General features: G+C 39.6%; 1 non-coding gene and 1 pseudogene across 1 annotated transcript; one reads left to right on the plus strand and one right to left on the minus strand.

Moving 5' to 3' along the window:
• Nucleotides 1-1479: 1479 nt before the first annotated feature.
• LOC111727661 lies at nucleotides 1480-1683 on the plus strand. Its single transcript, XR_002775156.1, has one exon. It is a non-coding gene; the product is annotated as a small nucleolar RNA SNORA73 family (small nucleolar RNA).
• Nucleotides 1684-11092: 9409 nt separating this feature from the next.
• Nucleotides 11093-27107, minus strand: part of LOC100949369 — a 25595-nt pseudogene continuing 9580 nt past the window's right edge.

The raw sequence follows: 27107 nt of genomic DNA on the forward strand, positions 1-27107 counted from the left end.
AACCTCAACCTCCAGGGCACAAGCAATCCTCTTGCCTCAGCCTCCTAAGTAGAAGGGACTACAGGCGCTTGCCACAACACCTGGCTAGTTTTTCTATTTTTAGCAGAGGTGGAGGTCTCAATTTTGCTCAGGTTGGTCTTGAACTTCTAAGCTCAAGCTGTCCTAGAAATGGTGATTCTGAAGTTCTTTTCTGATCACTCCAACATCAGGGCTATCTCTGGGTCTGTTCTTACTGCCTGTTCCCTTCCTTTCTTTTCCTGTTTTCTTTCTTTCTTTTCCATCAGTCATATTTTCTTGCTTCTTGGTGTGTCTTGTATTTTTTAATTGATCTCTTGTGACTTTCTATATCCTAACAGGAAGAAGTCTGTAGCCTCCTTTTTTAATTTAGCATCAAAACATAAATACTTTCTATAAACTCCTGCTCATCATTTTTAATCATCACAAAATAATTTCATTTGATCATTCTTTTATTGCTAGACATTTAGTTTGTTTCCAGTTTTTCTCTCTTTGCATATTAGATGACATGTATAAAAACAGTGAAAAATGAAGTAAGCAATATTTTTCTGTAGAAAAATAAAGAATATTTTCCCCTTCTTGTGTCAGAGCTGGTGGCCAAATCAATCTGTTCCATACTTGAGCTGGGTCTGGGCTTTGCTGGTCTTTAGTTTGATCTAGTTCACCATTGTCTTTATGTTTTGATGTGGAATTTAGATTTTCCCTTCTGCAGGGCTAGAGATCTAAGCAATGGCAAGTTTCCAGATAACTCATTGTACCTTATAGCTGGGTTCTTTAAATGACGGGTGAGTTCTCTGCTTTACAGCTTGGCTGCCAACTTTGCAGGTAATTGAGGAGTTCTCTTTGTTTTCCAGTACTGGCCTCAGATTTCTGTGACTTTGGAGATGTCTATCTGTCCTGCCGCACTGTTAACAGTCTTTGGAGAAGACAGTTGCCTACCACTCTGCGAAAACCCAACTCAAGTGAGTAGGGTTTGTCTCAGCTCTTTTCCCCTCCCCCAGCATTTAGAACTGAAAGGCACAGGTGTTTGGATTGGATTTCTATAAAATTCCCCTGCCCTGCTCCCCTTAGGCCTAGGGCAGCTGCCTTGAACTTAGAAGAGGCTTTGCACACCCGAAAGCTTTGCACATCTCTCTCAGTTCTCCTATTCCATCCAGTCATACATGTGTGACCCTCCAGCATCCTGTGAAGGTCGGTAATCACTTATTACATGGTTGGCACTCCTTTGAATTCTGACCTGCCATACCCAACCACTTGTGACTATTAAATTTGTTAAAGTCTTGGCTTTTCTTTGGTTAATTTTCTTTTCTGATATCATACTGTTTAAATTTCTAACTTTTCCATTTGGTTCTTTTCTTAAAAGAATAGATTCCATGTCTCTGCTAAACTCTATTTTTGCAGCATATTATCAACCTTTTTTTTTTTTTAACTAGATCATCTAGCATTTTAAAATAGTTATTTTGTCCAACGTGGATATCCTAGGAGGTCACTCTACCCAGGCTCTGTCCAAGTGGCATAGGGGAGCATAGGGCTCTGACCCGTGATGTACAGTCCCTTTCCACACCGTTGGAGATGAAGCTGGGCCTTGAGTCTGCACCTGCATATTCCTACGACTTCCCAGAGTCCTATGGACAATGACTGGGGAGAGAAACCATGCAGGAAACAGCCTTTTATAGGCCACTTAGTATTGATCTTAATTTATCTCCAGTTTACTTATTGATAGATTAATATCTTGTTTTGCAGAATTTGCTAATGATTCTACTAACTCCTGAGAATTTCCTAATGATTCCAGTAACTCCTGAGGAAAGAACTGTACAGGGTGTCCATAAAGTTCTTCTGCAATTTGAAATAGTTTGACTTTAATCACTGACCTACAGCTTCACTAGAAGAGAAAGAAAGTTTTGTTCTTTGGTTGGTTCAACTAAAATCTGCTGCTGCTGTCCGAAGAAGGTTTAGAACCCATGACAAGAAAGAAGCACCACACAGGAATTCCACTTCGTGGATGGAAAAATTGAAAGAAACAGGCTCTGTCTATGATAAGCCACGGTCTGGGAGGCCACATGTTAGTGAAGGAACTGTAGCATCTGGAGAAGAAACCTTTCAGGCAAGTCCAAGAATGTCATTAAGACAGGTATCCCTAGAGCTGAGGTTTCCAAAGTCTACTGTACAGAAGATTCTGCGGACAAGACTTCACATGAAAGCATACATATAAAATTCAAGTGCATCAAATGTTAGAAAAGGATTATCATGACTAATGAGTAATGTTGATGCAATGTTCTCTGATGAAGGAACATTCCACATTAGTGGAAAAGTCAACAGGCGTAATTGTCATATTTGGGGAACTAAAAATCCACATGAGTCTGTTGAACGTAAAAGATTCTCCCAAAGTTAATGGGTCATGTGCTTTGGGCAAAAATCAGTCATGGGGCCCTTCTTTTATGGCCAGGGCTGGGTTTGAACCCACCACCTCTGGCATATGGGGTCAGCACGCTACCCTTGTGAGCCACAGGAGCCACTCAGGGCCCTTCTTTTCTGAAGGGGGTGTTCATGGTGATAGCTGTTTAGAAAGGCTGCAAAATTATTTATTCCTCAGCTTGAAAAATTAGGACTGATAGAGAATACAGTGTTTCAACAAGAAAAAAAAATAGTTATTTTGAAGTTCTTGTCTAATCACTTCAGCAGGACCATCTCCACCAAGTAAGGCAGAATCCTCTCCCTTTGGTTTCACCAGGGAGAAGGGCAGACGCAGACGTTTTCTCTTCTGTGCAGGCTGCTTTCTGGACTCTAGTTCATTTTAGTTTCTTTCTTCTTCAGATCTCTGGTAAGTTTAAAAAAAATTTTTTATAGCTTACCTGTCTTGTTTTAGTTGTTGGGATGAGATGCTGGTCGCTTGTGACTTTCTCCACCCTAATAGAAAGAGGAAGTCTGAGCCTCCCTTTTTCACTTCACATCAAAACATAAACCCCTTCCCATATTATTATAAAGACTTGTGAAATGTTCGCTGGTAACAATTGCTCACCATCATTTTTTAAAATTTATTTTTCTTACTTACACATGTGTATATTTGGTTTCCACTTTTGCCGTCACAGAATTAAAAAGGCTAAATTTAATGACAATAGCAATGTTTAACATAAGGACTGAGAACAAAAACCTCATAAAGAATGAATGAAAATAAATACATTCAGAAAAGAAATCAGATGATTGCTGCAATGAAATATTAAGCAATAATAATAGTAATAATGCAAAGAAAGTAACATTCACATTGTCAGATAGAAGTATGTCTATTATAGAGTACTTTGATCAGCTAACTTCTTATTTTGTTTTTTCCAAAGTCTCAAAAAAATAGACAACTAATATTTATAAATAAAAGTAAAAGATAATTTCAAAAAAACAGATCATGCCAAATCTTATAGACAATAGAAAAAGAAATACTTCAAAATCATTCTACTTAATCTGGATACACCTGATATTAAAATTGGAGAAAATATGTTAAAGGGGAAATTACAAACATATTTCACTTATAAATGAGGATGCAAAATGATAAACAACATATTAACATGTTGAATTAAAAATTAATGTTTAAGTAATGTACTTTGGTCAAAATTAAATGCAATTTATATGAGAATTAGTCACTATTTTCTTTCTTTTTTTTTTTTCCTTGCCCATACCCCCTCCTTCCTTCTCTGTCTGGTCTCCCCTTCCCCTATGCCCCACCGTGTCATTAATTGTCATTAAATGTCTTCATATCAAGGTTGAATACATAGGATTCTTTTTTTTTTTTTTTGAAACAGAGCCTCAAGCTATCTCCCTGGGTAGAGTGCCGTGGCATCACAGCTCACAGCAACCTCCAACTCCTGCGCTCAAGGGAGTCTCCTGCCTCAGCCTCCCAAGTAGCTGGGACCATAGGCACCTGCCACAACGCCCGGCTATTTTTTGGTTGAAGCCGTCATTGTTGTTTTGGCGGGCTGGGCTGGATTCAAACCCACCACCTTAGGTATATGTGGCTGGCACCTTAGCCACTTGAGTCAAAGGTGCTGAGCCAATACATAGGATTCTTATTCTTCCATGCCTGTGATGCTTCGCTAAGAATAATGTGTTCCACCTCCATCCAGGTTAGTATAAATGCTGTAAAATCTTCATTATTTTTGATGGCTGAATAGTATTCCATGGTATACATGTACCACAGCTTACCAATCCATTCCTGGGTTGAAGGACATTTAGGCTGTTTCCACATTTTAGTGATTATAAATTGGGCTGCAATAAACTGCCTAGTACAAGTGTCTTTATAATAAAAGTTTTTTTTTTCCTTCTGGATAGATGCCCAGTAATGGGATTGCAGGATCAAATGGGAGGTCTAGGTTGAGTTCTTTAAGGTTTCTCCATATTTCCTTCCAAAAAGGTTGTATTAGTTTGCAGTCCCACCAGCAGTGTAAAAGTGTTCCTTTCTCTCCACATCTGCAGTTTTGAGATTTTGTGATATAGGTCATTCTTGCTGGGGTTAGATGATATCTCAGGGTGGTTTTAATTTGCATTTCTCTAATAATTAGGGATGATAAGCATTTTTTCATGTGCTTAGTAGCCATTCGTCTATTGTCTTTAGAGAACATTCTATTCCTCTCTCTTCCCCATTGATGTATGGGATTGTTGGTTTTTTTCTTGTAGATTAATTGAAGTTCTGCATAGATCCTGGTTATTAGACTTTTGTCTGATTCAAAGTATGCAAATATCCTTTCCCATTGAGTAGGTTGTCTATTTGCTTTGGTTGTTGTCTCCTTGGCTATATAGAAACTTTTCAGTTTCATTAAGTCCCATTTGTTTATTATTGCTGTTGTTGCTTTTGCCAAGCAGTCTTCCTCATAAAGTCTTTCCCCAGGCCAATATCTTCCAGTGTTTTTCCTATTCTTTCTTTGAGGATTTTTATTGTTTCATGCCTTAAATTTAAATCCTTTATCCATCTTGAATCAATTTTTGTGAGTGGAGAAAGGTGCGGGTCCAGTTTCAGTCTTTTACATGTGGATATCCAGTTCTCCCAGCACCATTTATTAAATAGGGAGTCTTTCCCCCAGTGGATACTCTTGTTTGATTTATTGAAGATTAGGTGGCTGTAAGTTGTTGGTTTCATTTCCAGGTTTTCTATTTGATTCCAAATATCTATGTCTCTATTTTTGTGCTCACCATCATTTTTAATGGTTGCAAATTATTGCATTGAGTAGGTTAATTATTCTTTTGCTCTTAAACATTCATTCATTTCTTTTCCTTTCTTTTTTTTTTTTTTTTAGACAGAGTCTCACTTTGTTGTCCTCAGTAAAGTGCCATGGTGTCATAGCTCACAGCAACTCTAACTCTTGGGCTCAAGTGATTCTCTTGCCTTAGTCTGAGTATCTGGGAGTATAGGCGCCTGCCACAATACCCAGCTAGTTTAAGTTTTAGAGCCTCTGGGTCAGGCTGGTCACTCAGGTTGGTCTTGAACCTGTGTGCTCAGGCAATATACCTGCCTCAGCCTCCCAGAGTGCTGGATTACAGGGGTTAGCCTTAACATTTCATTTGTTTCCAATATTTCTCTCTTAACAATGATGTTTCTGCAGACAACTAAAAACCCGTTTTTTAAGCCCCTATTCACGCATAGTGGCATACCACGAGAACTACATTTCTTAAAATTCAGTAACACATATTTGGTACGTACTGGTACGTAGCTGGTCCTGACTATGCTATGCTATCACCACAAAAGAAAAACTAGGCATTTTTTAAACTTAGAACATGGACATCACCAACTCTCAGAACAGTTTGGAAATCATTTTATTTATTTAGTCAAATATTTTCTGATCTATCCTGAACAAGGATGGGTATAGAAACCAAAAGATATTTACCTTTGTATAGCCCTCAGACCAGAATAGTACACTTTACAAATTATTAGAATTTCTCATTCAGTCTTCCATGACAATCTTAAAGAGAGCTTATATATTCTTATCTTACACATGTGGAATCTGTAGTGTAAATGATTTGCCCAAAGTTACATTGCCTTTTAAAATAGAAGGAAGATTAGATTGTAGATTTGACTACTGGTTGGGGCTTTCCCTACCACTCTGTGTGGCTTCCAATTCTTGAAATGTGAGAGCTAATGAAACTTTATAAACAAGAAAACCATGGAGAAATTTGGTTTGCTGGAAATAATATATTACAGTAATTCTCATTATCAAGATTTGAGTTTTACTAGTTTAAAGCCTGAAAGGTTGTGGTTTTTAATGATTTGATGCATCGACAGAAGGACAACCTCTTGGCCTGCCGTGGTGGCTCAGGCCTGTACTCCTGGCATTCTGCAAGGCCGAGACAGGTGGATTGCTTGAGCTCAGGAGTTCCAGCCCAGCCCAAGCAAGAGCAAGAACTCATCTCTACTAAAAATAGAAAACCAATTGGGCATTATGACAGATGCCTGTAGTCCCAGCTACTTCCCAGCTACTTGGGAGGCTGAGGTAGGAGGATCACTTGAGCCAAGAGTCTGAGGTTGCAGTGAGCTATGACACCATGGCACTCCACACTCATTCTACAGAGGGTGACAGAGTGAAATTCTGTCTCACAAAAAAAAAAAAAAAGGAAAACCTGTTAACCATAGTTTACTGCATAAAATACATGGAACAGACTTATTAATAGAATAGTCCCTGTTATGGCATCTGAAAGGGCATATTTGCAGAGACAGGTTCAGGAGTGTTGCTGAAAAAAATGTGATTGTATAGGTATTGCCAGTCTGGGTGGCTTCTTGGTAGGGGTTGAATGACACAGGAGTAGAAGCTTGATGTTCTCAGAGCATGCTCCCCAGGGCCCCTGTCCAGGCTATTCAGGGCCAATGGTATGAAACGAGTCCAGGAGTTAGGCTTGAGTCTGTGACCACAGGATTGTAATTTACCAATAATTTTAATAAATGTAACAGGAAGGTCTTGGGTGAGGTTGCTGTTTCCTAGCAAACAAACACACTGGAGTTCCCACTCCCGGAGTATACAGAATGGCAGACACACACCGTATGAACAGGTACACGCTCAGGCTTCCAGGGAGAGTAGGGTTAACTTAAATGTGAAACCTGTTGGTACATAATCTTACTGTCCCAGTGAATCAGATACATCTTTTTCCTTATAAACCACTACTTTGGATTTTTATTATAGGAAACAGTATAGGATTGTAGTTGAAAGTATGCACCTTTGAGTTGGTCTGACATAGCTTCAAGTGCATTTGTTAAAAGCTGCTATTACAGATACATTTTGAATTTTCAGAGGCTATTCAACAATAAAGCTTGTTTCTTGCTCCTGTCACAGTTGAACGTTCCTGGTTAGGTAATTCCTTCAGGGTGGCGCCTGTGGCTCAAGGAGTAGGGTGCTGGCCCCATGTGCCAGAGGTGGTAGGTTCAAACCCAGCCCTGGCCAAAAAAAAAAAGACTTCATGCATTGAAGTCTAGATGTTTGAGAAAATATGAATGACCAACTCTGAGACTCACCCTAGTACAATTATTAAATTGAAAGATAAAGAAAAACTCCTCAAAGTCTCCAGGTAAAAATACCAAATATGCAAAGGAGAAAAAATTAGTGTCATATTTTTCAAAACCAAGACATAAAGCAAGAGAACTGAGAAGCATTTTTAAATCATTCTCTCAAAGAAAGCATGAACCAACTTTATTTCTAGCCAAGCTGCCCTTCAAATATGAAGACGCCAGAAAAAACTGCCAGCCAGAACCGGTGGCTCAAACCTGTAATCCCAGCACTCTGGGAGGACAAGGCTGTCAGCCTGCTTAAGCTCACAAGTTCAAGACAAGTCTCAGCAAGACCAGGACCCTATCTCTACTAAAATAGAAAAATTATTCAGGCATTGTTGCAGGCACCTATAGTCCCAGCTACTCAGGAGGCTGAGGCAGGAGGGTCACCTGAGCCCAAGAGTGTGAGGTTACTGTAAGTTATGATGATCCCATGGTACTTTATCCAGGGCAACAGAGTGAGACTCAAAAAAAGTATATTGGGCAAAAGGAAATAAAAAGAGAGAAAAAGTAGCAATCCTGATATCAGACAAAGTAGGCCTAGAAATATTAAAAAGAAAAACAACAACCCAACCTCTTATTAAACAATTCTTGGCTAAGAAGAGAAATACAAGTTAAAATACATAATTTTAAACAAATAATAGACAATAAAAACACTACATATCAGAATTTCTGGGATGCATTTAAAACAGTGATTAGAGAAAAATTCATTACACTAAATACCTTTTCAATAAAAGTGAAAGGATAAGAATAATGAGTTAAACCTTCAGTTCAAACACTTAAAAAGGAACAGTATAGAATAAAAGAAAGCACAAAAACAAGAACAGTAAAGATGAAAGCAAAAACTATTGAAGAATAGAAAAACTGTTGCTCTAATTAATAAATCAAAATCCTATTTAATAAAATAGAGAAACTACTAATTAAATTGATGAAGATAAAAGAGAGAAAATACAATACATAAAATAAGGAATGACTCCCTTGCCATAACCTTTTAAATGAAAGAAATTTTAGAAGTCAGAAGAGACTATTTTGCTAACCTCTAGGCAAATAAGTTGGAAAATCTAGATGGAACATGTAATTTCCTAGGGAAATACATATTACTAAAGTAGTCCCATTAAATTTAGAAAATTTAATGAATTTCCATGGAAGAAATAAAGACAATTATTAAGAAATCATTGCACAAGAAAGCACCTGGGCCAGACAGTTTCATGGGAGAATGCTGCCACATCTTCAAAGACCAGATAATCCTAACACTTTATAAATTATTCCAGAACATGGAAAACACAGGAAATTTTTTTTTTGGGGGGGGGGCCAGGGCTGGGTTTGAACCTACCACCTCTGGCATATGGGGCCGGCACCCTACTCCTTGAGCCACAGGCGCCACCCTAAAGGAATTTTTTTTTTTTAGAGACAGAGTCTCACTTTGTCACCCTTGGTAGAGTGCCGTGGTGTCACAGCTCACAGCCTCTAGCTCTTGGGCTTAGGCAATTCTGTTGCCTCCAGCTCTTGAGTAGCTGGGACTACAGGCACCTGCTACAATACTTGGCTATTTTTCTGTTGTTGCAGTTTGGCCCAGGCTGGGTTCGAACCTGCCACACCCACTGAGCCATATTTTTTTTTGAGACAGTCTCACTTTGTCACTCTCAGTAGAGTCCCATGGTGTCATAGCTCACAGCAACCTCCAACTCTTGGGCTTACGCAATTCTCTTGCCTCAGCCTCCCAAGTGCCTAGGACTACAGACACCGTCACACTACCCAGCTATTTTTAGAGATGGGGGTCTTGCTCAGGCTGGTCTCAAACCTGGGAGCTCAGGCAATCCACTTGGCTCGGCCTCCCAGAGTGCTAGGATTATGGGTATGAGCCACTGTACCCGGTCTGAACTTCCTAATTCTTATTTCTAGTCTGAAGGTGGCTTACTGAGTATGAGCTAGCAATATAATCCGCTAGCTGCCTGTGTAGCATTCATTCCCCACCCAGCCCCCATTTATCCTTCCTAATAGAGTTCCACTTTTGTTCATATGCAGCTTATGCGATTAGGGGAAGCTGATTCCATCTCCGAATTGGAAATAGGCTCTATCTGATCTAAGCCAATAACACTAATTGTATCCCTTTGTCAGGTAATTGATTCAGGGATGAAGTTTAAGCCAATCAGCTCATGGCACATCCATTAATAATATTGATGCAGTAGTGGGCATCCGACTGCTCCTACTCTAATCAAACTGATGGGAAAGTTCTTGTTTCTCTCTGCTCCTGCTCTTTCCTTTCCTTTCTCTTCCCTCTCTTCTCCCCTCCTTTTGTAATAATGGTGTAAGACAGCCTGGGGATCGCACACATAGGGCAGAGCCAAGAAACAACAGCAAAACAAAGCAGAGTGGTGGTGTGGTGTACCTGGAGCCTGTCCCCCATTCGCCCTTCCTGTTCTCTGAAATAACACTTGCCTTTACACTTAGATTCCTAAGTTCACACTTAGGACAGTTTAAGATTTCTGTTACTTGCGGCAAAAAACTCTTCCACATACAACATACTAACAGTACCAAAGATGTTCATTGCATGGCCCACGAATTTACTTTAGAGGTATTGGCTGTGCTTTCCTAATGTCTGACACTCTGATCTCACCATCTCCTTCTGATTCATATATAATCATTCATATATTGATTGATTCATATATTAATCTAATTATTCCATTGAAGTGTTGCTTAGGAACTCTTCAACAATTAACTTTCTGCTTTAGATCTAAAAGATATTCTATGGTTAAGATAACTTTATATAAGTTCGAGATTAGCCTGAGCAAGAGTGAGACCCCATCTCTACTAAAAATAGGAAAATTAGCCAGACCTTATGGCAGGTGCCTGTAGTCCCAGCTACCTGGGAGGCTGAGGCAGCAGGATCACTTGAATCCAGGAGTTTGAGGTTGCTGTCAGCTGGGCTGATGCCATTGTACTCTAGTCTGGGCAACAGAGATTCTGTTGTTTTTTTGTTTAAAGATAACTTTATATAATTAACTCAATACATGTATTGAAAATGTAGCTCTCACTTATTCACATTATTAATAGACATTAACACATTCCAGAGACAAACATCATTTCCTGTTGAAGTGACTCAGTTTAAAATTAGGTGTTCATCTAGTCCAGTTCATACTAGAGCCACTCTTCATACCTGGCTCTAGTGTGTCAGATTCTCTTATTTCAAGTTAGGTACAATTATATTTTTTAATAAATAAAAATTTGACTGAAACCAAATTTGACCTGGAGCTTTCTCAATTCAAAAAGAAAAATAAGTAGCTTCTCAGCTAACCTCCCAAACACAAATGTAATGTTACCCATGGGATTGCTATGAATAGACACTGCTAGAATTCCATCTCCATATTCTAACACCAGCAAACTGACATTCTTTGGGATTAGCTGTCCCTTCTCTCAACTTGGCTTCAACAAGGAACTTTAACCATTATTAAGAACAGTACCAAAGTGCTGACTGAAGACATGAAGTGAGAACATTGTAGTATGAACCAAAGAAAACAACAAACAGCACATGGATGTCCATGACAGGAGAGCTTTCTTTGTCCATTCAGGCTGCTAGAACAAAATATCTTTCTTAAACTGGGTACTTTTTTTTTTCTCAGACAAGGAAAAAGCATTTAATGAACCTCCCTTCCATGTGGCTTCAAGCCATGAAGACACAAGCCCCTCCAATACCCTTAAGCTTTTCTTCAGCTCTTTTGCTGAATAATTTGGCCTTCACAATGACTGGATGCTTTGGGAACTTTCCCTTCCTCAGAACCTTGTAGGAGCCTGATCACACCACATCAATGATGAAGGCAGCTACAGTCTTGTATTGGCAGCATTTACCCATGTCTGCTCACTGACCAATGCCCACAATTTATCAAGGTTGACATTTGAGCAAAAGCTCTGGTTCCTCTTCAAATGGTAATGCCTCATACCAACTTTCCCAAAGTAACCTGGGTGATATTTGTTGAAGTTGATCCTATGGTGATGCATGCCACCAGTGTTACCCTGGCCTCATGGGTGCTTCTGGTGCTTGCTGATAAGACTGTGGCCGTGGCTCATGTGGCCCTGAAGGTTCTGGGTCTTCCTCAGTCTGGATGGAATGTCGGCGGACAAGACAAAAAGACTACTTTTTAAACAACAGAAATTTTTGCTCACAATTCTGGAGGGTGAGAAGTTCAAGATCAAGGCGCCTGCAGATTCCGTATGTAGTGAAGGCCTGTTCTTCATAATGGCACTTTCTGTGTGTCCCTACATGGTGAAAGACAAGAGCTCCCTCAAGCCTCTTTTATAAGGGCACTAATCCCATTCACAAGTGTAGAACATCAAAGGCTCCACCTTCTCATACTATTGCATTCTAGCCTGACCAAAAGTGAGACCATCTTTACTAAAAATAGAAAAACCAGCTGGGTGTTGTGGTGGCGTCTGTAATCCCAACTATTTGGGAGGCTGAGACAAGAGGATCTCTTGAGCCCTGGAGTTTGAGGTTGCTGTGAGCTATGACAACACCATGGCACTCTACACAGGGAGATGGAACCAGACTCTGTCTACAAAACAAAACAAAATTATTGCATTATAGATTAGGTTTCAATATATGAATTTCGGAGAAATATGAACATTCAGACCACAATAGAGTCATTACTAGTTCAAATGGCTTCATTTTCTCCACAACACAATTAAATGATACACAAGACAGCATTTTAAAATGGGTTAATAGCCAAGATTGGGGGCTAATAATAAAATAATAGTTGTTATTTACTGAGTATATACTATTTTCCAGGTAACACCATAGAAGCTTTATAAATGTATATGTTATCTCATTTGGTCCTCACCACAATTCTGTGAAACAGAAGTGGTTCTATTTATCTTACAAATATTAATGAAAATGTCTTACACAAGTCCCATACAAGCAAATGCTATAGATAAGATGTGCTTACAGTTGGGTCTCGCTCTAAGCTTTATGGTGTTTCCACATCTCCAGGCAGCATTTACATGCATTTTTCTCATGATTGGCAGAATCATGTATATGAATATTCATATGGAGTTATGATTGGACCTCAATGAAGTACCCCAGTTTAAAGCTACTTGTAAGCCAGCTTTTTTCCTTCTCCATTTCAAATCCTAAGGCTCAGACTTTATCTACATTGGTTTAGTTACAGAGCACATGGTTGACAAATTTGCATTCAAATGCTCCATTTCAGAAAGAATTTTACAAATTACTGGCATCAATAATTTTTTTATAAAGCCAAGAATACATTTTAAATATTAATAATTTTGGCTGGGCACAGTGGCTCATGCCTGTAATCCTGGCACTCCGGGAGGCTGAGGTCTGTGGATTGCTTGAGCTCAGGAGTTCAAGGCCAGCCTGGGCCAAACCAAGACTCTGTTTCTAAAGATAGCCAGGAATTGTTGTGGGTGCCTGCAGTCCCAGTTATTTGGGAGGCTGAGGCAAGAGAATAATTTGACCCCAAAAAGTTTGAGGGTGCTGTGAGCTATGACACCATAGCACTCTACTGAGGGTGACAAAGTGAGACTATCTCAAAAAAAAAAAAAAAAAGTTGGGGCGGTGTTTGTGGCTCAGTGAGTAGGGCGCCAGCCCCATATACCAAGGGTGGTGGGTTCAAATCCAGCCCCAGCCAAACTGCAACCAAAAAAAAAAAAAAAACAGCCAGGCGTGGCAGGCGCCTATAGTTCCAGCTACTCGGGAGGCTGAGGCAAAGGCCAAGAGCTGGAGGTTGCTGTGAGCTCTGATGCCACTGCACTCTACCGAGGGCAATAGAATGAGACTCTGTCTCTAAAAAAAAAAAAAAAAAAAAAAAAAAAGTTAATAAATTATTTTGTCTCAAAAAGATATGTCATTTATACTTCCACCAATAATGTATGAAGCCATGTTTTCCCTTCCTTTTGATAATACTGAGTGTTATCAAACTTTATTTTTGCCAACCTTATAAATATGAATCATATTTTGCTTTAATTGCATTTCTATAATTAAGAGTTGAGTGTAGGCCAGGTACAGTGGCTCATACCTGTAACCCTAGCATTCTGGGAGGCTGAGGTGGTCAGATTGCTCAAGCTCAGGACTTTGAGATCACTCTGAGCAAGAGAGAGACCCCCTCTCTACTAAAAATAGAAAAATTAGCCAGACATTGTGGCCAGTGTCTGTAGTCCTTATACTAGGGAGACTGAGGCAGGAGGATCTCTTGAACCCAAGAGTTCAAGGTTGCTGCAAACTATGATGAGGCCATGGCATTCTATCCAGGGTGACAGAGTGAGAATCTGTCTCAAAAAAAAAAAAAAAGAGTTGAATGCACCATCACTGCATTCTATCCAGGGTGACAGAGTGAGAATCTATCTCAACAAACAAACAAACAAAAAAAAAGAGTTGAGTGCACCATCACTCATTTGTTGTCTACTACCTACATCTCTTTTTCAGAGTTCTGTCTGTCTATATATATATTTTTTTTGCCCATTTTTCTTACCAGTTTCTAAAAATTCTCTTTATAGTAAGATTAGTCTTTGTTGGATTTTAAAAATAATTGTTCTAACTTGTCATTTGTCTTGTAACTTTGGGTACAACTTTGGGTATTTTGGGGGTTAAAGAGAAATATTTTAGTATTGTCAAATATATTGACTGTAATCATAATCTTGTCTGTTCTTTGACTATTTAACATGTCATATGTTAATCTTAGCATACCTGGCTATATTGCACTTCGCTGCAATTCACTTCACAAATATGGCATTTTTACAAATTAGAGATTTATGGTGTCCCTGAACAAAGCAAGTCTCTCAGCAGCATGTTTACTAACCTCACATGCTTATATCATATCTCCACATCAAATTTGGTAATTCCCATTTTATTATTATTATTCTGTTTTGGTAATCTGTGGTCAGCGCTATTTGATGTTACTATTGTAATTATTTTGGGGCACCATGAACAACACTCAAATAATATGGCAAACTTAACTGACAAATGTTGTATGTGTTCTAACTGCTCCACTAACCAGGCATGCCTCTCTCTGCCTCTCCTCAGGCCTTACCTCTTCCCTGAGACACAACAATATTGAAATTAAGCAAATTACTCACCTTATGATGGGAAAGTAACATTTAAATCAAAAGCTACAAGTGACGAAGTTTAGTGAGGAAGCAATATCAAAAGCCAAGACAGACCAAAAGCTAGGTCTCTTGGGCCAAACAATCATATTGTGAATGCCAAGGAATAGTTTCTGATGGAAAATAAAAATGCTGCTCCAGTGAACACATGAATAAGAAAGCAAAACAGCTTTATTGCTAATGTTGAGAAAGTTTTTGCAGTCTGGACAGAAGATCAAACCAGCTGCGACATTCCCCTGAGCCCAAACCTAATCCAGAGCAAGGCCCTATCTCTCTTTAATTCTATGAGGACTGGCTCGGCGCCTATAGCTCAACCGGCTAAGGCGCCAGCCACGTACACCTAAGGTGGCGGGTTCGAATCCCCAGCCCGGACCCGCCAAACAACAATGACGGCTGCAACCAAAAAATGGCCGGGCGTTGTGGCGGGCGCCTGTAGTCCCAGCTACTTGGGAGGCGGAGGCAGGAGACTCGCTTGAGCCCAGGAGTTGGAGGTTGCTGTGAGCTGTAATGCCACGGCACTCTGCCCAGGGGGACAGCTTGAAGCTCTGTCAAAAAAAAAAAAAAAAAAAATTCTATGAGGACTGAGAGAGGGGAGGAAACTATAGGAGAAAAGTTTGAAATGGGCAGAAGTTGGCTCGTGAAGTTTAAGAAAGAAGCCATCCCCATAACATAAAAGTGCAAAAGAACATCAAGTGCTGATATGGAAGCTGCAGAAAGTTGACCAGATCAAGTGAAGATAATTGGTGAAGGTGGCTATGCTAAACAATAGCCTTCTACTGAAAGATGTCATCTAGGACTTTCTTAGCTGGAGAGAATTCAATACGTGGCTTCAAAGCTTCAAAGGACAAGCTGACTCTGTTGTTAGGGGGTAATGTAGCTGGTGACTTTAAGTTGAAGCTAATGTTCATTGGCCATCCCCCAAATACTAGAGGACATAATAATTATGTTAAATCTACCTTCCCTGTGCTCTATAAATGGAACAACAAAGCTCACAGCAACCTCAAACTCTTGGGCTCAAGCTATTCTCTTGTCTCAGCCTCCCAAGTAGCTCAGACTATAGGTGTCCACCACAACACCTAGCTATATTTAAAGATGGGGGGTCTCAAACTTGCTCAGGCTGGTCTTGAACCTATAAGCTCAGGCAATCCTCCTGCCTTGGCCCCCTAGAGTGCTAGGATTACAGGTGTGATGAAAGAAATCTTTTAAGCAGTAGGTCTCAACAGTATGCTGAAAACATTCACTAAACCATGCAGTAACACCTAGGTTTTGTTGAGATGGTATGTTCTGTATATGTCTATTAATCCCATTTGTTCTAGGGTCACATTTAAGTCCATTATATCTTTGTTTAGTTTCTGTTTAGAGGATCTGTTCAGTTCTGTCAAAAGGGTGTGAAAGTCCCTACTTATTATGGTATTATAGGATATCATACTGCTCAGACCCTTCAAGTTCTGTTTCATAAATCTGAGAGCATTTAAGTTGGATGCATAAATATTTAAAATTGAAATGTCATCTTGTTGAATTGTTCCTTTGACCAGAATAAAAAGTCCATCTTTGTGTTTCTTAACTTTAGTTGCTTTAAATCTGCTTGTATCTGAAAATAAGATTGCAAACCCTCCTTTATTCTGATTTCCATTTGCTTTAAATATTGCTTTCCATCTCTTAATTCTGAGTCTTGATTTGTCCTTCAAGGCTAGGTGTTATCTCTATGAGAGAGCATATGGATGGTTTGTGCTTTTTTTAAAAAAAAATCTAATCAGCCAGACTGTGCCTCTTCAGTGGTGAATTCAGTCCATTGACATTTATTGAGAGAATCCTTAAGCATGGTGGAGTTCTATTCATCATATTTTGTGAAAGTCCATTGTGTAGTTTTATCCTTTATGCCACTGAGGAAGCTAAGTTTTGACCTTTAACTTCTAATGGTCCATTGTGGTGGTCAGTGTTGAGAATAGGTCTAAGTATTTCCTGTAGAGGTGGTCTTATTATGGCACATTTCCTCAGTGTTTGTATATCCACAAAAGATTTGATTTTTCCATCAATTTTGAAGCTTAGTTTAGCAGAATACAGAATTCTGGGATGAAAATTGTTCTCTTTAAGAATGCTGAAGTTGGCTGGCCATGCTCTTCTCACTCAGAAGGTTTCAGTTGAAAAGTCTACTGTCATCCTAATGGCTCTGCCTCTGTAGGTCAGTTGGTGCTTACTCCTGGTTGCTTGCAGAATTTTCTCTTTCATCTTGACTTTGGACAGATTAATTACAATGTGCTTTGGAGAGGCGCTGTTTGCCTTGCAATGACCTGGGGTTTGATATCCATCTGAAAGCAGTGTGTTTTAGTAAAACTTGGGAAGTTATCATTTATGATGGTCTCCAGTAGGGCTACCATTCCTTCTGGACAATCTTCTTCCCTTACAGGAATCCCTGTTATTCAAATATTTGAACACTTGATGGAGTCTCATAGTTCTCTAAATGCATGTTCTGCTTTCTCTCTCTTCTTTTCTGCCTCTTTAACTACCTGAGTCAACTAAATACTTTAGCCTCTAGCTCTGTAGTTCTTTCTTCTCCATGGTCTAACCTATTTTTGATACATTCTAATACATCTTTACATTCCCTGATTGTCTCCTTCATTTCCTTAAGCTCTGCCATGTCCTTGTATATTCTACATATCTCTCGTCTGACTTTTGGTTCCTTGTCCATTCCTTTCATTGTCTTTATCATTCATCTTTTTTTTTTTTTTTTTTGAGACAGAGCCTCAAGCTGTCCCCCTGGGTAGAGTACCGTGGCATTACAGCTCACAGCAACCTCCAACTCCTGGGCTCAAGCGAGTCTCCTGCCTCCGCCTCCCAAGTAGCTGGGACCACAGGCGCCCGCCACAACGCCCGGCTATTTTTTGGTTGCAGCCGTCATTGTTGTTTGGCGGGTCCGGGCTGGGGATTCGAACCCGCCACCTTAGGTGTACGTGGCTGGCGCCTTAGCCGGTTGAGCTATAGGCACCGAGCCTATCATTCATCTTTTAAATTCCCTTTCTGTAAGTCCATTAATTCTTTATAGGTGAAGTCTTCTACAGTAGCTACCTCACTGTCCCTTGGGGGAGTTCCTCTGTTTTGGTTTTTCATGTTGCCTGAATTTTTCTGTTGGTTTCTTGTCATGTGTTCTTTCTTATGGTTCACCTCCTTACCCTCCTTTTTCCTTCTCAATGCCTCCTTTGTTTCCAACAGAAGTTCTTGCTCTTGTTGACAGTATGTTGCAATGTGTCACTGGGACAGCAGGTGGCACTGCAGTTTTTCTAGTAGACAGAGAACACAGCCAGCAACTATATGGTCCTTATTCTGAACTTAGTTGCCTTAGTACCCCTGATTGTTTCCTTAGCATTCAAATCCTGCCAGGTTGGGATTTTAAAGCTCACAAGAATCCTTCGGGGGTAGGTCTCACAGTGCCCCAACTCCAGTTCCCATGGGTTGCAGAAGTCCCTCAGCCGATCCCAAGAGTAGAGTTCTGATATGGGCAGGTGGAATGAAGATGGCGCTGTTTAGGCCCCTGCTAAGACCTTCTATTGACTTTCCTACAATGGCAGCCCCCTGGTCACTGATACCTTCTTGGTATGGCTGCCTTGCCACTTACCAGGCCTATGGTACACCAACTCCAACTGGTATTCAAATCTGGTTGCTGTATACTGTTCGAGTCTGTACACTTTTCCAACCTTTCCACTCAATGCACAGCTTCCCCCACAACTGAAAACTCTGGAAAGGCTTCCTCCCATCCTGGGCCTGTAGGGGCAGGGTAGCCAATTCTAGCCTATCACAATCCCTTGCCTAATTCATCAGATTTCCACTGCTCCAGATCACATACTGTATTCAGCTCACCACCTCCTCACTGTGATCTTTGAACTAGAACTCTGGGTAAAATCCCCACAACAGGTTTGGCTGGGTTCTCTCTTTTTCCCCAGTTGTTCTAGGAGAGCTCAGCTGAATGAGTCTTCTGGTCCACAATCTTGCTCAGCTTTCCCCAGAAAATAGTTTTTTGAGATGGAATCTAATGCTGGTGAAGATGGTGTGAACATTTTTGAAATGACAAAAAAGATTTTAAATATTACATCATCTTAGTTGATAAACCAATGGCAGGGTTTGAGAGAACCAGCTCCAATTCTTATTTTATTTTTAATTAAATCATCACAGTGTACAATTAATACAGCCATGGGGTACAATATGCTGGTTTTATATACAATTTGAAATATTTTCATTAAACTGGTTAACATAGGCTTCATGGCATTTCTTAGTTATTGTGTTAAGACATTTATATTCTACATTTAATAAGTTTCACATGTACCCTTGTAAGATGCACCATAGGTGTGGTCCCACCAATTGCCCTTTGGCTATTCAAAGGATCTGAGATGACTTAAATCCTGGCAAAAAGAAGACGTATGTCATCATATTGACTTTTTATTCTAACTTTCGGAGTGATGTAGGAGGTATTGACCTATTTGTTCATATATACTAATTCAATATACATATATGTGGCATAAATATGTTTGAAGGAGATTGGTGTTTTATCTTTTCCTGGAAATCAGTACACATTAAGAAATAAATGCTCATTAAGTGAATGTTGTAACTTTAATGGTTCATTACAACCATTGTTTAAACATCTCTATGAATCAGACACCTTTCATACATCATCTTACTTAATTAGCATCATTATACAGATGAGGAAAATGAGGTCCAGAGAGATAAAATTACATGCTTGAAAGCATAAGCTTTAATTCTCAGTGGCAGAACCAGTGCTTAAAAATTGTTTCTACAGTACTGCCTCTAAATATTTCCTACTCCAATACAAGGAAATACTTTGGCTGCCTAGTGATCATTTCAAATATCTATATCTGAGTATAGAATGTCTCAGAATATGTGTAAATTGTAAGAGCCACAGATTCCTTGTTACACAGGTACATGTTGAGCAATGCAAACCAAGAAAATTCATTATGAAATACCAGGCGTGAGGAACCATATTTTTAATAGACTTGAAAGTAGCAGAAATATGGCAGAAACTCATATGCTCACAGGCTTATTGAGGCACTTTTAAAAGAGTGTTACTAAAAATAAAGGCACACTGGGTGATGCCTGTGGCTCAGTGGTAGGGCACTGGCCCCATATACCGAGGGTGGTGGGTTTGAACCTGGCCCTGGCCAAACTGTAACAAAAAAATAGCGGTGTTGTGGCGGCCACCTGTCGTCTCAGCTACTCGGGAGGCTGAGGCAAGAGAATCGCCTAAGCCCAGGAGTTGCAGGTTTCTGTGAGCTGTGATGTAACAGCACTCTACTGAGGGCAATAAAGTAAGACTCTGTCTCTAATAATAATAATAATGATAATAAAAACGGCATACATTTATCTCTCACATGCCAGGTAAGACAGCATCTCTTTTCTTTCCAGAGCTCTCAATAGTTTAACCAAAACTAGAGACAGATTAGAGATTAAGACTGGACGTTCTCTATGTTATATTAATCTGTTCATTACTCAGTACTGAGTCAAACAGTATGACACAGATTCCTAAATTTGTGTAAACTTCAACGTGCTCTGTGGCTGGTACAACAGTGCTGCTTCCTGAAGTAGTGAGTAGAATCTTTGGACGTTATGTGTCATATCCATGGAAAAGTTGCTAGGGAAGTTTCTGCTTGCCTCCTGTCACAATAGAGTCATTTGTTTTGCCCAAACAAGTTGATTTATTTAGGAATCTATTGACTTAACCTGGCTAAACACGTTGATCAGAACTGATCTGAGCCCATCAGAAATAGGCCATGCAATTTACCAATTGTAGAGACAAAAATAAAACTTTTTTGAAGCCAGGTAGCTTGACTAATCATGTAAGGAACTTGTTCTATACTTTTGCACGCCCTTTCAGAACGTGCACTAACTCAGACTCTTTCATCAATTTAAAATTAAGAAAAGAATGGCAGATACTTTCTATTACAGATGGTTTAATAAATTTCTTTTAAAAATCTTATGACAGGGCAGCGCCTTTGGCTCAAAGGAGTAGGGCACTGGCCCCATATACTGGAGGTGATGTGTTCAAACCTGGCCCTGGTCAAAAACTGCAAAAAAAAAAAAAAAATCTTATGACCGTTAAATATAGGTCTAAATCAAGTCAACATATATTTATCAAGTGCCTATTATGTGCAAACACTATACTTAAAGACTGCAAATGAGTGATACTCAAATTTAATTATTTCCTCTTTGCTTACTAGCTGGAACACTTCTCTCAAAAATAATTTCCTCTCATATACTGTTTGGTTGCTTAGTAGCAGAATGTCTATAGGAAACACAGAATAAATACCTGATTCTTTTCCTTAATCAGTTTTCTAAATAATTAGTTGGTTTACTAGCATTCTGCAACAATGACCTATAAGGAATTTTTCTTTTCTTTTCTTTTTTTTTTTTTGCGGAGTGAGGTATATGTGGATTTAAACATGTCTGATGTGTTTCAATCATTGCAATTACCTTTATTCTCAAACTGTCCCAAATGGGTCTCGTCCTATTTCTTAACACCCTGTTCTACATTTTTAAGCTCAGGTATGTCCTCAGAAAAATTTTTACACTGTGTCTTGGTCTCTTAAAAGAGGGAAAAAAAGGCTCGGCGCCTATAGCTCAACCGGCTAAGGCGCCAGCCACGTACACCTAAGGTGGCGGGTTCGCATCCCCAGCCCAGACCCGCCAAACAACAATGACGGCTGCAACCAAAAAATAGCCGGGCGTTGTGGCGGGCACCTGTGGTCCCAGCTACTTGGGAGGCGGAGGCAAGAGACTCGCTTGAGCCCAGGAGTTGGAGGTTGCTGTGAGCTGAGATGCCATGGCACTCTACCCAGGATGACAGCTTGAGGCTCTGTCTCAGAAAAAAAAAAAAGAGGGAAAAAAGATATTCTCTGATGAAATATCTGGGCTTAAAAGTACATTCAGAAAGCTTTAAGAAACTACTCAAATGGAGGTAAAATCAGAAAAATCCAGAATACAGAAAACTCTGTTGCACAATCTAGTTCTGTACAACAAATAAACACTGTGTTCTGTGGTTCAAAGAAAAGTAGTTCAACTGAATATGAATACACAGATATGTATGTGTATAATTTTCATATAAATATGTAATTTGTATGCAAGTAACCTGAAGATAGTCTTACTGTTCACTGGGCGTCAAGCTGTGACACAATATGGACTATGACTGTGGCCAAGGCAGATGAGGGCCTCCCAAGGAAGAGATCATACATGACTTGAGGTCACTGAGAATAAACATACACAAAGCAAGAGGAGAGAAAGTGTCTGTGTACTAGATCCAGGCCCTTGCAATGCACTGTCCCCACCATGGCCAGAGGATCTGCTATACAGCTGACCAAGTGACTACATGAACCTTGCTTCCTGCTGCAGGAGAAGAACCCACAAGGCCCCCCTGGGAGCTGTCCCTCAGAGCCACTGACACAGGCATGTAAACAGAATAAAGGCAGAGACATCAAGCCTGGGATAGAAAAAGATTATCTTCTCACAAGGCAATGAGCCCAGCATAGGCTATGAGGGATCTATTTCCCAGGAAGGGAAGACCAAGGTCCATTCCTATGTAGCTGAGCAGGGAATGAGCTGAGAAACTGCAAGACTGCTTTTCCTACACCCCCCCCCCCGGATGGACAATTAAGTTTATCTTAGAAAAAGTGCTATACACCTTATTGCTGAATATCACTACTGTCACCCCTTGGGAAGCTATGCACCAACACCAGCACCTAGTCCACCCTTCAAAGCAATTTTGGAACTCTTTTTCTGGACTCACCATCAGAGCTGTCATCATACAAAACATGTAACAACAAACACCACTCAGCAAGACACCACCACATATCTACACCAAGCTTTTGAAAACTTACTGAGCTGTTTGTATAGTACTGTCAACATAAGGGGCACCAGAGAAAGAGAGAGCACAAAAATTGTGAGAGTTACAAGGAAAACAGACAAACCCACCTTACTGGAGAGTTTCATACACTTTTGCCAGTAACTGATGGAATAAGCAAACAAACAAACAAACAAAAACCCCCAATAAGTATATAAAAGTTGTGAACAACACAATAAACAAACTTGACCTACTATATATCTGTATAGAACATAATTATACAGATTAAAAAAACACAGGGAACATTAATAAATATGATCATGTGCTGGGTCAAAATAACAAGTCTTAATTTTTTTGAATGGATTGCATTCACACAGAGTATGTTTTCAGACCATATTTGGATTAAGCTACAAATCCAAAACAAAGGTAAATGAAAAATCTTCACGTTTAGAAATTGAGAAATATACTTTTGAATAACCAATCTAAGGATCCATCTCAAAAAAATCAAATTATAAAAAAAGATATTATAAAAAGCAAAAGAGTGATGAAACATAAAACAATAAAAAAGAAAATCAAGCCTAGAAATACCTAGAAAAAAGGATAAAGAAACAAAAAGTAAAAAACCAATAATTGATATCAAGAATGAAAAGACACAACTACTTGGGAGGCTGAGACAAGAGAATCGCTTGAGCCCAAGAGCTTGAGGTTGCTACGAGCTGTGACGCCACAGCACTCTACTGAAGGTGACATAATAAAACTCTGTCTCAAAAAAAATAAAAAGAGAATTTCACAAAATACCCTACAGACGGTAAAAGATAAATATAAAGAATTTTATACTAAAAGTAGGAAATTTGGATAAATGGGAAAATTCCTAGTAAAATACAACAAAAACTGACCCAAGATGAAGTAAACATGTGGATAGTTCTATAATTATTTAAAAAACCCAATCCATAATTTAACCTTCACACACACAAAAAATTATTTTGGTGATAATCCCACCATCATTTCAGGAATAAATGTCAATTTTACATAACTTCTATCAGATAAATATTACAAAATAGAAAAAGAAGAACTATTTTAATTTATTTTATGAGGCCAGCATTACCTTGATACCAAAACCTGATGAAGACATCAAAAGCAAGGGAAACTGGCTGGGTGTGGTGGCTCACACCCGTAATCCTACCCTCTGGGAAGGCAAGGTGGAAGGACTCCTTGAGCCCAGGAGTCTGAAACCAGCCTGAACAAGAGTGAGACCATCTCTATTAAAAATAGAAAAATTAGCCAACTATTAAGCAGGTACTTGTAATTCCAACTACTTGGAAGGTTGAGGCAAGAGGATGACTGGACCCCAGGAGTTTGAGGTTGCTGTGAGCTAGGCTGATGCCACAGCACTCTAGCCTGGGGGACAGAGGAAGATTGCTTTAAAAAAAAAAGAAAAAGAAAAAGAAATGGGAGTCTAGGCTCAGCACCCATAGCTTAGTGGTTAGGCCGCTGGCCACATATACCAGGGCTGGCAGGTTTGAACCCAGCCTGGGCCTGCTAAACAACAATGACAATTATAACAACAAAAAAATACCACTGCAGCAATTATAACAACAAAAAAATACCACTACTTGGGAAGCTGAGGCAAGAGAATCACTTAAGTCCAAGAGTTTGAGGTTGCTGTGAGCTGTGATGTCACAGCATTCTACCAAGGGGCAACATAGTGAGACTGTCTCAAGAAAAAAAAAAAAAAAGAAAGAAAGAAAGAAATGGGAATCTAGGACTCTAAGCAATAAGGAAGAATTTATTTGAGGTTCTGATGAGCAGCTACTGTCACAATAAAAGATGAGTGATGAGTTCCTGGGGAGAACAGGAACCAGTGCAGTCTCAGAGATTTTATCCTTGGGAAGTCAATCAAATGACTCAGCTAGGATCACTTTTCCTCCCAGGGTGTGTCTGTTTCAAAATAAAATTCTGTGAGAGAGAATAGATTGATTTAAGATTAAATGGCATAGAGAAGAACAAGTGCCTAAAGGAAGTAATATTGGGCAGGGCAAAACAGCATGTTACACAACCCACGTAATAGAATAACATGCTATAATACATGTTCCAATATATGCACACATTTGGAAATATGAAAAATCCAGAAAACGGGGAGAATAAGAACCTACCATGTCCCACTAAAAAAGATATTTACTGTTACTTTTTAAAAAATATCTTTTAAAATAATATCTCTCTCAATAGATTAGGAAAGTTACCAGAGACAATTTGAAACAATTCAAATATATACAAAAGATTGAAATTGCCAGTAAATATGTAGATACAAATAATCTTTACCTTTTGGTGGTTATTTATTATTATTCCCCGGAGTCTCTCAAAGACCATACCGCCAGACAAGTCAAATTTAAAGAGGAGTCCTTTTATTAAAGAGCCAGCTGATGACTGCCTCCGTGTCCCAGCATGGGGCTTTTTTTTTTTTTTTTTTTGCAGTTTTCGGCCAAGGCTGGGTTTGAACCTGCCACCTCCAGTATATGAGGCCGGCACCCTATTCCTTTTAGCCACAGGCACCGCCCACAACATGGGGTTTCTGAGAGCAGCCTCAAGTGCTTCAGCGGTCAGATTTTTTTTTTTTTAGACGGAGCCTCAAGCTGTCCCCCTGGGTAGAGTGCCGTGGCATCAAGCTCACAGCAACCTCCAACTCCTGTGCTCAAGCGAGTCTCCTGCCTCAGCCTCCCAAGTAGCTGGGACCACAGGCGCCCGCCACAACGCCTGGCCATTTTTTGGTTGCAGCCATCATTGTTGTTTGGTGGGCCTGGGGCTGGGGATTCAAACCCGCCACGTTAGGTGTATATGGCTGGCGCCTCAGCCGCTTGAGCCACAGGCGCTAAGCCAGCGGTCGGATTTTTAAGGCTTGGTCTGCATCCTGGTTGGATGCAGGCTGCCCAGGTGCATTTGGGTAGGTTAACAAGCATTGTACAAAAGCAGAATTTTGCAGTTACTCATACATCTTTGTTTCAGTACTTTCCCACTGACTATTTCTTCTTTATTTTTTTTTTTTTGAATTGTTGGGAATTCATTAAGGGTACAAGGAACCAGGTTATACTGATTGCATTTGTTAGGTAAAGTCCCTCTTACACTAGTGTCTTGCCCCTAAAAGGTGTGGCACACACCAAGACCCCACTCCCTCCCTCCTTCCCTTCTCTGCTCTCCCTTTCCCCTACCCCCACCATGTCATTAATTGTCCTCATATCAAAATTGTGTATGTAGGATTCATGCTTCTCCATTCTTGTGATGCTTTACTAAGAAAAATGTGATCCACTTCCATCCAGGTTAATACAAAGGCTGTAGTCTTCATTTTTTTAATGGCTGAGTAGTATTCCATGGTGTACATATACCACACCTTGTTAATCCACTCCTGGGTTGGTGGGCATTTACACTGTTCCCACATTTTGGCGATTGTAAATTGAACTGCAACAAACAGTCTAGTGCAAGTGTCCTTACGAGAAAAGGATTTTTTTCCTTCTGGATAGATGCCCAGTAATGGGATTGCAGGATCAAATGGGAGGTCTAGCTTGAATTCTTTGAGGTTTCTCCATACTTCCTTCCAAAAACGTTGTATTAGTTTGTAGTCCTACCAGCAGTGTAAAAGTGTTCCCTTCTCTCCACATCCACACCAACATCTGCAGTTTTGAAATTTTGTGATGTGGGCCATTCTCGCTGGGGTTATATCCCACCTAGTATTTCTTAAAGGTCAGTCTGGGGACAGTTGGTACCTCCTACTCAGTTTCTCAGGGAGTTAGTCAAGCAAGTACTTACTTCCTTCAGTAAGTACTTTCCTATCTATCTTGGGAGTGAATCAGACTTAACTTTATTTTGTTGAGGGCTCGCAGCCCAGAAATTTGCCAGGAGTTAACTAGCATTTTTCCACCTTAGTCTAGGCCTAATATTTATAGTGTTAAGAATTGTAGAGTTAGGGCTGGGCATAGCAGCTCATCCCTATAATCCTAGCACTCTGGGAGATCCAGATAGGTGGATCCCTTGAGTTTAGGAGTTCGAGACCATGCTGAGCAAGAGTGAGACACTATCTCTACTAAAAATAGAAAAATTAGCTTGGTGTTCTTTTGGGCATCTGTAGTCCCAGCTACTTGGGAGGCTGTGGCAAGAGGATCTCTTGAGACAAGAGTTTGAGTTTTCTGTGAGGTATTATACCATAACACTCTGCCCTCAACAAAGTGAGACTCTTTCAAAAAAAAAAAATTCTAAAGTTAAAATTTTTTTCTTATAACAAACAGAATACATGCTAGCTACACTACAGAAATATATACAACATAAAGCAAACATTTCCTATAATTCTACTCCCAGAGATAATCACTGTTAAAAGCTTCAGTTTTTCTCATTTCTTTATAGTCATATATTGATGTTATTATTTAAATGAAAATTAAATTCCACTTTTCTTTAAATACTATCTTACTCTTATGCCTCTTACACTGTATCTTTGAAGTATTTTCCTATTAGTACTTATAGTTTTAGCTTCATTATTTTCAACAGCCCTATTATTATTTTACTGAATAGATATACCATCATTTATTGAACTAATCCTATTCATGGACAGTTGTTTCAGGTTTTCCTTTTTTTTTTTTT

This window comes from Otolemur garnettii, unplaced genomic scaffold (genome assembly GCF_000181295.1).
Source record: "Otolemur garnettii isolate 467f Iridium unplaced genomic scaffold, OtoGar3 scaffold00116, whole genome shotgun sequence".
Classification (NCBI taxonomy): domain Eukaryota; kingdom Metazoa; phylum Chordata; class Mammalia; order Primates; family Galagidae; genus Otolemur; species Otolemur garnettii.